We start from the raw sequence: 10,000 nt of genomic DNA on the forward strand, positions 1-10,000 counted from the left end.
TTTACATTCAGATCTCCCTGGACAATTCTATCCTGTTCGTAATACTAGGCAGGCAGTTAATTCTAATAGCCAAGCCTTCTCCGTCACGAGGCTCAATACTACTTAGTATTCTGGAAGTTTTATTCCAGCTGTGACCAAGTTGTGGGACGATCTTCCTAATCGGGTAGTTGAATCAGTAGAACTTTAAAAGTTCAAAGTTGCAGCAAATGTTTTTCGTTGAACAGGCGGACATAAGCCTTTTTATAGTTTATATAAAATCAAAATAAAAATCAAACCATTGTTCTCTAGTCTTGGGTAGCGTCATAGCCTCTGTACCATGGTCTTCCACTGTCTTGGGTTAGAGTTCTCTTGCTTGAGGGTACACTCGGGCACACTATTCTATCCAATTTATTGTTCTCTTGTTTTGTTGAAGTTTTTATAGGTTACATAGGAAATATTTATTTTAATGTTGTTACTCTTCTTAAAATATTTTATTTTTCCTTGTTACCTTTCCTCGCTGGGCTGTTTTCCCGGTTGGGACCCCTTGAGCTTATAGCGTCATGCTTTTCGAAATAAGGTTGTAGCTTAGTAAATGATAATAATAATAATAATAATAATAATAGTACTAATAATAATAATGATAGTAACAACAACACAATAATAATAATAATAATAATAATAATAACAATAATAATAATAATAATGATAGTAACAACAACACAATAATAATAATAATAATAATAATAATAATAATAATGATAGTAACAACAACACAATAATAATAATAATAATAATAATAATGATAATAATAATAATAATAATAATTGCTTAAAACGTGAATTGAATAACCATCATTAAATGAGATTGACTGATCGATTGTTGTTTTCCTGGTGCCCCAAAAAATGACGTGGGATAAGAAATTACTTGTCACAACTTACCCTACAAGGATATTTGCGCTCTCTCTCTCTCTCTCTCTCTCTCTCTCTCTCTCTCTCTCTCTCTCTCTCTCTCTCTCTCTAAATCGATAAACTTAAGAGGACACCCTTTAGAAGCAATCAGCAAAGCAGGCAGGAGTCCAAACTGGGTCTTTACGTCAATTAATACCTAAGCGACGTTGGTATTAATCTTAAGACATGCGAGCGTTCGGTCGAACTGACAATGCTTGGCGCGCGGGGTGGGGGAAGGGGTGAGGGGGTGAGAGGGGGGGGGGGGGGGCGCAGCACTTCGGGAGTCTGTCGCCATTTTGTAGGCCCGCAATGCGTCATTAATAACCAAGTTGGTAATATATATATATATATATATATATATATATATATATATATATATATATATATATATATATATATATATATATATATATGTGTGTGTGTGTGTGTGTACAGTATATATATATATATATATACATATATATATATATATATATATATATATATATATATATATATATATATATATATATATATGTGTGTGTGTGTGTGTGTACATATATATATATATATATATATATATATATATATATATATATATATGTGTGTGTGTGTGTGTGTGTGTGTGTGTGTGTGTGTGTGTGTGTGTGTGTGTGTGTATATAAGAGCTAATACATATAAGTCCAGCCCTGGGACCGGGAAAGCTACACTCCGTATTGAAGTTTAAACTTAAATCACTAACATTAAAACGCGTAGGCGAATGATATCAAATGACGAGCACTTTTCACTATAACTGTTTGATTTAGGCTATTTTTTCTTTTAGTTTGTTATGCAAAGTACGGCATATAATATGCAATCACACGCAATCCCTTGTTTATACCATAGACGAAATAAACAAATAATGACGGTACTATATATGTTTGTGCATGCGTGTGTTGGTTATTGTTGTATCGAAACGACCGCAATTAGTAAAACGAACCACTTGGTTAGTCCAGAGATCAGGTGTCTAGATTGTCCCAAATTAATTGTCCTTGAAAGGGAAGGGGGTTTCTCCCGATTCATTATTCATGAGAGAGAGAGAGAGAGAGAGAGAGAGAGAGAGAGAGAGAGAGAGAGAGAGAGAGAGAGAGAGTCATTGTGTTAAATGACTACTCCACTCTCTAAACTCCACTAATCGAGGGGCACGGAGAGACCGAGTAGTTAATACACCTGGCTATCCCGCTCAGTGGGACCTGTAAATATATATATATATATATATATATATATATATATATATATATATATATATATATATATATATATATGACAAGACACTTTCTCTATATTATATAGGGGATTACTATTATTACTATTATTATTATTATTATTATTATCATTGCTTTACACATTTTCTTCCTAATTTTGGATCAGATTTCTTAATAATTTCCAAGTTAACTTTGTTACGTTACTCTTTCCTTCAATGTTATACCAACATTTTTAACAACACTAGTTAATATTTCTTCCTTAACATCAAAATCACAGTTCCCCCTAATTTTAAATATATTTTTTTTTGTTTATATTTTTAGAAATTTACTTCGCAATTATTTATCAGTTTTCTCGACTTTTAAAGTAAATATGTTTTATCATATTTCACAAAAGGTTTTAAAATTCTTGTATAGTATTTTCTCCCTAATTTAAATAACTTTCCTCCCTAAAATTAAACCTCATACCTCATATTTCAAAACACATTTTTTTTTCACATTTTTCCCCAAATCAAAGAAATGTTTTCCCTATAGTTAAATAAAACTCTCTCTCAAATATTCAGAAACATTTTTAACTAGCCTTTACAACTATTATTTCCTTTCAATTGATAAAATTGCCCGCAGGCAATAAAAACAGCCACTAGGTAGAGCGCAGACCTTCGCCTATATTATGTTGTATATCACAAGATAGGCAATTGAATTATGCACATTTTGGTACTAGCTTCATGCATATCGAATAAAAATTGACCACGGTATGGCAAAAAGATGTTTTTGACCTTTTCGTTACCGTGCCCTTGACCCAATCACTCCTTGGATCATGGCTAATCATCCCACAGAATTTAATGAGATTCGGTCGAATAGTTTTTGAGTTATGCGGATCACAAACAAACAAAAAAACATAAAACAAATACACGACTATCAAAATTTACCCCTCTAGCCTCCTGGCTAGTACAGTGGTAACTAACGTGTTTGCCTCGCATTTGCGTGGCAAGAGATCGATCCCCGCCCAGGACCGAGAGTTAAAGCTGTTTACTGGGGAGGCTACTGCTGTGGTAGGGCACCACAGTGGGGGGTTGGGCTTGCCCGGCTGACGTTCTGGTGAGCATCTATTCTGATGGAACCGGAACTGAAATCAGCTACCTTTACCTTTACCTTTACCTGGTCACTACAGCAATTTCTTAATATTTGCGTGTAGCTCCCAGGCAAGGCCAATATATATTGGCCTTGCTCCCAGGTAACACCCGACCCACCTATAGAATATACACTGGATTTGCATATAAGTCTATCTGCTGAGTAATTGGCAGCCATTGCCTGGCTCTCCTTGGTCATAGATTGGGTGGAAAGGGGACTTGGGCGCTGATCTTATGTATATTTAGTCAGCCTCTAGGGAAGTATTTCCCAACCTTTTTGAAATGATTACCCCAAAATGTTATTTCCAACTAATCAATTACCCCATTGAACATATACCCGGTAACATCGGATGTTTTTTTTTTTTTGCAGCCACCTGATAAACTGTATGGATCATGTAGCCTGCTATTGGCTGCTTATAGTTAAGGATCCAAAACAAATGCAAACTTTTCCATTTCAATGCAGATTTTGTGTATGAATTATGGCAATAATTATGGGAATGTGAATAACTCAATTTCAGAACATCTTGATTACCCCAAAAATACGGGTCCATTACCCCACTGGGGTAATTTACCCCAGGGTTGGGAAACACTGTCTAGGGCATTGTCCTGATTGATGGGACAATGTCACTGTCCATTGCCTTTGCCATTCATGAGCGGCCTTTAAACCTTGAAATTGGGAAATACCATACACGCATTGGAATAAAATTCTTATTTTGTATCATACAGTTGCTGCACTGTAAAAGTTGCCACATGCCTCCAGAGATGACCGTGATGTGTATGGAACTTTGAAGACGACTGTACCTCCATTGAGCGTGACGTCAGCGCCTTTTCTTTTATAGCATCTAATGGTGTCATAAATTCGACACGTCATGTTTTCAATACCCAGCACACAAGAAGTTGAATGAAAGGCCACGGATGACTAATGACGCATACTATGGATTATTACAAGAACAAAAAATACAAAGTATGCTTGTGAACTTGAACACACTTTCAATGAGAATATATTCGTCTCAATTCTGTACACTCGTATTCAGTTCAGCTTGTTTTCTGCATGACACTCTTATTATTATTATTATTATTATTATTATTATTATTATTATTATTGCTTGCTAAGCTACAACCCTAGTTGGAAAAGCAAGATGCTATAATTATGCCCAAGGGCTCCAACAGGGAAAGTAGCCTAGTGAGGAAAGGATATATGGAAATAAATTAGCTATAGGAAACGTAATGAACAATTAAAATGAAATATTTCAAGAACAGTAACAAAATTAAATGAAATCTTTCGTAAACAAACTATAAAAACTTCAAAATAACAGGAGGAAAAAATATATGGAATAGTGTGCCCGAGTGTAACCTCAAGTAACATTAAACAGATTCACAAAAGACTGCCATTCATGAATGGCAGCTGCAAGGAACAGTGACATTGCCCTAGCTACCAGGACAATGCCCTAGAGACTGAACGTATATTATTATTATTATTGTTATTATTACTAGCCAAGCTACAACCCTAGTTGGAAAAGCAAGATGCTATAAGCCCAAGGGCTCCAACACGGAAAAATAGCCCAGCGAGGAAAGGAAATAACGAAATGAATAAGTGATGAGAATAAATTAACGATATATCATTCTAAAATCAGTAACAGCGTCAAAACAGATATGATGAGCGCCCAAGTCCCCACTTCATGCAAGCTAGGACCAGGGAGGGCCAGGATATGTGCGCTGAGGACTGAGCAGGCAGACCTGTAGGATCCCAAACCCCCCATCCTTAGCTTACAAGGTTTCAGATACTACTAGAAACTATCGAGTTTGAGCGTGTCTCGATCTCCCGTCCAGCAGAACGCCAGGCAATGACGTTTCCAGTACAGCAGCCTTGGAGAAAGTTGATATAAATACTAAAAACACTTATCTTAAATATCAAATTTATTCCTTCTTGCTACCACTTTCATTTCCAGCCTAAATAAGGTTACATTTCTTAAGAGAAAATTAATATATATATATATATATATATATATATATATATATATATATATGTATATATATATATATATATATATATATATATATATACATATATATATATATATATATATATATATATATATATATATATATATATATATATATATATATATATATATATATATATACCTTAGAGAACACTATTTCTTGAAGGTTTCGTTTGGTACACAAACCAGTTAATAATTGAAGATAACAAGAGCAAACAAACAAATAAACATCTTTTCTTATATTTAGAGCCCCTATACGTGTAGGCTAAATATTCTTCTTTAAAAAAAAAAGCTACACATAATCTATGTTCATTACGTGTTAACTATCATTATTCTTACTTACAAATGTAATACAAACACACACACAAAACACACAAGGAGTACAAAACAGAGCCGCTAGATTGATAAAAGGACTACACACAATAGGGATAGAATTAGCCTACCCCTGCACAGATTAAATTACACTGTCTGCCGGTAAAGGCGAGAATCGAATACAAGCTACTCTTACTAACGTTTAAGATATTGAACCAAAATGAACCAAAATATCTAAAAGAATGCCTGAATAAACTAGAACTAGAAACAAATGTTAACATAAGACACATGAGTGACACAGATAGGCTATCTAAACCAAGAATAAATAGTAAATTTTGTGAAAGGGCTTTCAGCTACTGTGCGCCTAGACATTATAATAAACTGCCAACTGAAATGAAGAACCTAAAGGGAGCAATTGAATTTAAGAAGAAACTAAAGACATTACTTTTCACAAGATCATATGATTTGGAAGATGCTACAATCAAAGAATTGTATAAGCTACAATGAAAATGTTTCGTTAGATGATTGATATGGACCCGCCCGAGTAGTAGTTCACTCGACTTCAGTGGAGGGTTGGATTTAAACCCAAAACAAGTAAAACACACACACACACACACACACACACACATATATATATATATATATATATATATATATATATATATATATATATATATATATATATATACACACACACAAGTGTGTGTGAGCGTGTATACATAGCCTATATATATATATATATATATATATATATATATATATATATATATATATATATATATATATATATACAAGATTAAGAAAGAATTTCAATTTAACATAGCACCTGGTAGTACTGTAATAAATTAATCTCACATAAAAAAAATACATCGTTTAAACTCCGACTATTCCACGAGGAATGTATTTTTTTTCTTATACATCGAGTTCTGGCTCTGAATGAACAATTACACCGATTTGCTTTGGAACGAGATCATGACCCACGGTAGTTCACATTAACTCTCTATTAGTACTTGTGGTGTAGCGGATCGATGTAAACTTAATTAGGTATTCTGAGAAGGTCTCCCGAGGGCTGTGACAGTCTCCCGAGGACCGGGAAGGTATTCCGGAGGCCCGAAATGGTATCACTGTGGCCCGAGAAAGTCCCCCGTGGCCTGAGAAAGTTCCCTGAGGCCCGAGAAGGTTTGCCGATAGCTGATATGGTATCCCCCGACTCGAGAAGGTCTCCCTCAGCCCGAGAAAGTTCCCAAGAATGTCCCCCGAGACCTGGGAAAGTTCCCTAAGGCCCGTGATGGTTTGCCGAGAACCGAGAAGGTATTCCCCCCATTCAAGAAGGTCTCACGAAGCCCGAGAAAGTTCCCCGAGGCCTGAGAAAGTTCAGTGAGGCCCGAGAAGGGTTGCCGAGAACGGATAAGGTATCCCCAGGCTCGAGAAGGTCTCCCAAAGCCCGAGAAAGTTCCAGAGAAAGTCCCTCGAGGCCTGAGAAAGTTCCCTGAGGCCTGAGAAGGTTTGCCGTAAGGTCTATAGATATAATCTACAGACCTTGGTTTGCCGAGAACCGATAAATTATCCCCAGGCTCGAGAAGGTCTCCCAAAGCCCCAGAAAGTTCCGGAGCAATTCCCCGAGGCCTGAGAAAGTTCCCTGAGGCCCGAGAAGGTTTGCCGAGAACCGATAAGGTATTCCCCCAACTCGAGAAGGTCTACGAAGCCCAAGAAAATTCCCGAGAAAGTCCCCCGAGGCCTGAGAAGGTCCTCTTGAGGACCGAGAAGGCCTCCTGAGAACCGAAGGCCCCGAGTCCCGAGAAGATCCCCCCCCCCCCCACCCCTACCCCAAGACCCGAGCTTCAATGATTTAATGACGGGTAAATTGCTTGCGTGTAATATATGAAGTGAATATACATTTCCAAGGGTAAAATTTTATATTAAATGCCATTATGGTTAATATTAACGCTGATTAGAATCACGAGTAATAGTGATACATACTCATCATAAATAACCAGGTATTGCAAACTCATTTATCAGCCATCGTGGTAGAGTTGGGTTTAATTTCAAGTTTAAGAACAGATGCCTGAATTTCAGGTATGTGTGCAGTGGATTGAAACAAGGTTACATCTCTCTCCTGATAGCCCGGTCGGTAAAGTCGTCCCTGAAGGCATTGTTTCGACTCAGATGCATTCGTTCGAATGCTTGCCCAGTCAGAAGCATTTATCATAAATGAAATTTCAGTGGGTATACATTCCCCCGAGTATAATACGATTTTAATGTCCTTGTGGTTGGTATTTTCATTGATTAATATCACGTGTTTTATATATATATATATATATATATATATATATATATATATATATATATATATATATATATATATATATATATATATATATATATATACATACAGCATACATATATTATTATTATTATTATTATTATTATTATTATTATTATTATTACTAGCCAAGCTACAACCCTAGTTGGAAAAGCAAGATGCTATAAGCCCAAGAGCTCCAATAGGGAAAAATAGCCAAGTGAGGAAAGGAAATAAGGAAATAAATAAATGATGAGAATAAATTAACAATAAATCATTCTAAAAAAACAGTAACAACGTCGTATAATCTTTTTTTTTATAAAATAGGTTACATATACCTCTTAATTAATATCGGATTCGCTCAGCCCTTAATGATGAATATTTCTGCCCGGTAAAGGACTCAAACCTATGACCGATACAAATAAGGATAAAAAATTGACTGTTTAAACCAGCCTAATATTTATTCCCGTTTCTATTGATTATAGGGTATTTGTAAATTATTTAAAAAGGAATGTATTTAATACTTTGAACAAAATCTTGATTAACCTTTTTTTGACATCCAACAACCTATCATCTGAAAAAAAAAAAAAAAAAAAAAAAAAAAAAAAATTTTTTGTGATATGTTGGTAATGATTTAAACTGACTTTGATGTCATTAAAGAGGAAAACCCTTACTTTGAAACAAACTTTTATAAAGAGTAAAAACATTTCCGTCTCTCCAAACTACCATCTTCAAATCCTTAAAATTCCTTAAAAACATCACGATCAATATTTTTACTATAAAAAATAAATGTTGACAAATAATTTCCAAATATCTTTAATAACTTAATGCAACATCTACACTTCACCTATATAAATGAACATTGGCTCTTCTTGTTATAGCTATACTCTTCTCTCTTCTGATTCATTTGCAGAAATCATCAGCATCCATGTTTTGTAGGTGTCCTCTCTCTCTCTCTCTCTCTCTCTCTCTCTCTCTCTCTCTCTCTCTCTCTCTCTCTCTCTCTCTCACAACAATTTTTCAAAATTAGGTTTTTATATTCACGATTGGCCTATCATATATAACACACACACACACACACACACACACACACACACATATACACGCATACATACATAAGGGAATCTTTTAACCTATCTTGAACCAAGAAACAGTTTACTAACATGCATAGAGTTATTGAAGAAATGATGATAGGGTTTATTTTATAATTGATTTACACACTGGAGCACCCTTATAAACAAGCACAAATTCGCAGGTGGATGACGTAACACAGTCAGGCGTTGGCGAAAACACACAAATATGACCATTTTCTTTTTCATTATTCGATTTGCCTAAGTTGAATACGCTGATTATAAAAACATCTAATTACACCATAGCTATGCACCTTCTGGCATATAACTATTAATCCTTAAATGATTTGAATTTATTATGAATAATGATATTCTCTATTCACGGAAATTCATTTGGCAGCGCTGCTCCAAACTCGTCCCACTAACCTTAACTATGCTGATGATTGTTAACTTGGTCACTTTTACATGGACATGACCTACCATCCATGTGTTCTGATGGAGAAAGCAAATGCCAAACACTTTTATGAGTAAACTCAGGTTGCTTCCGATATCATATGAAAAATTCACACCCTTTTCTGATAAAAATATTCATTCCTAATAAGGAAACGATCGTTGGACAATTTATCAACTACCAACTCTCTAGCCTCTACCTTCCTACCACACATTTTTGACACACGTGGTCTTGAAATAATTGACTATATTAGTTGGGTCAAGGGACTTCTGATGCCATCTATTGGCGGTAAAGTAAAATTTGTTACGATATATGGGAGGGAGCTAAGGGGGGGGGGGGGGTCTGCGCAATTATGCATTTTGGTATGTAACAATATTGTTTGCCTACGTAGTTTTTACTAATGATACATGTAATACATTGAAACATATAATTTACCTTTTGGTTTCATAAAAAGGTAATTGAAAATTGGATAAATGACTGCGAAATTACTTGATTGTCCCCCGGATTTCAGTACATGTGGCATATCTGGCCGCCCCCCCCCCCCAACCCCCAAATGTAATTGAACTAACGATTGTTTGCTGAGGAA

Source organism: Palaemon carinicauda, chromosome 38 (genome assembly GCF_036898095.1).
Source record: "Palaemon carinicauda isolate YSFRI2023 chromosome 38, ASM3689809v2, whole genome shotgun sequence".
Classification (NCBI taxonomy): Eukaryota; Metazoa; Arthropoda; class Malacostraca; order Decapoda; family Palaemonidae; genus Palaemon; species Palaemon carinicauda.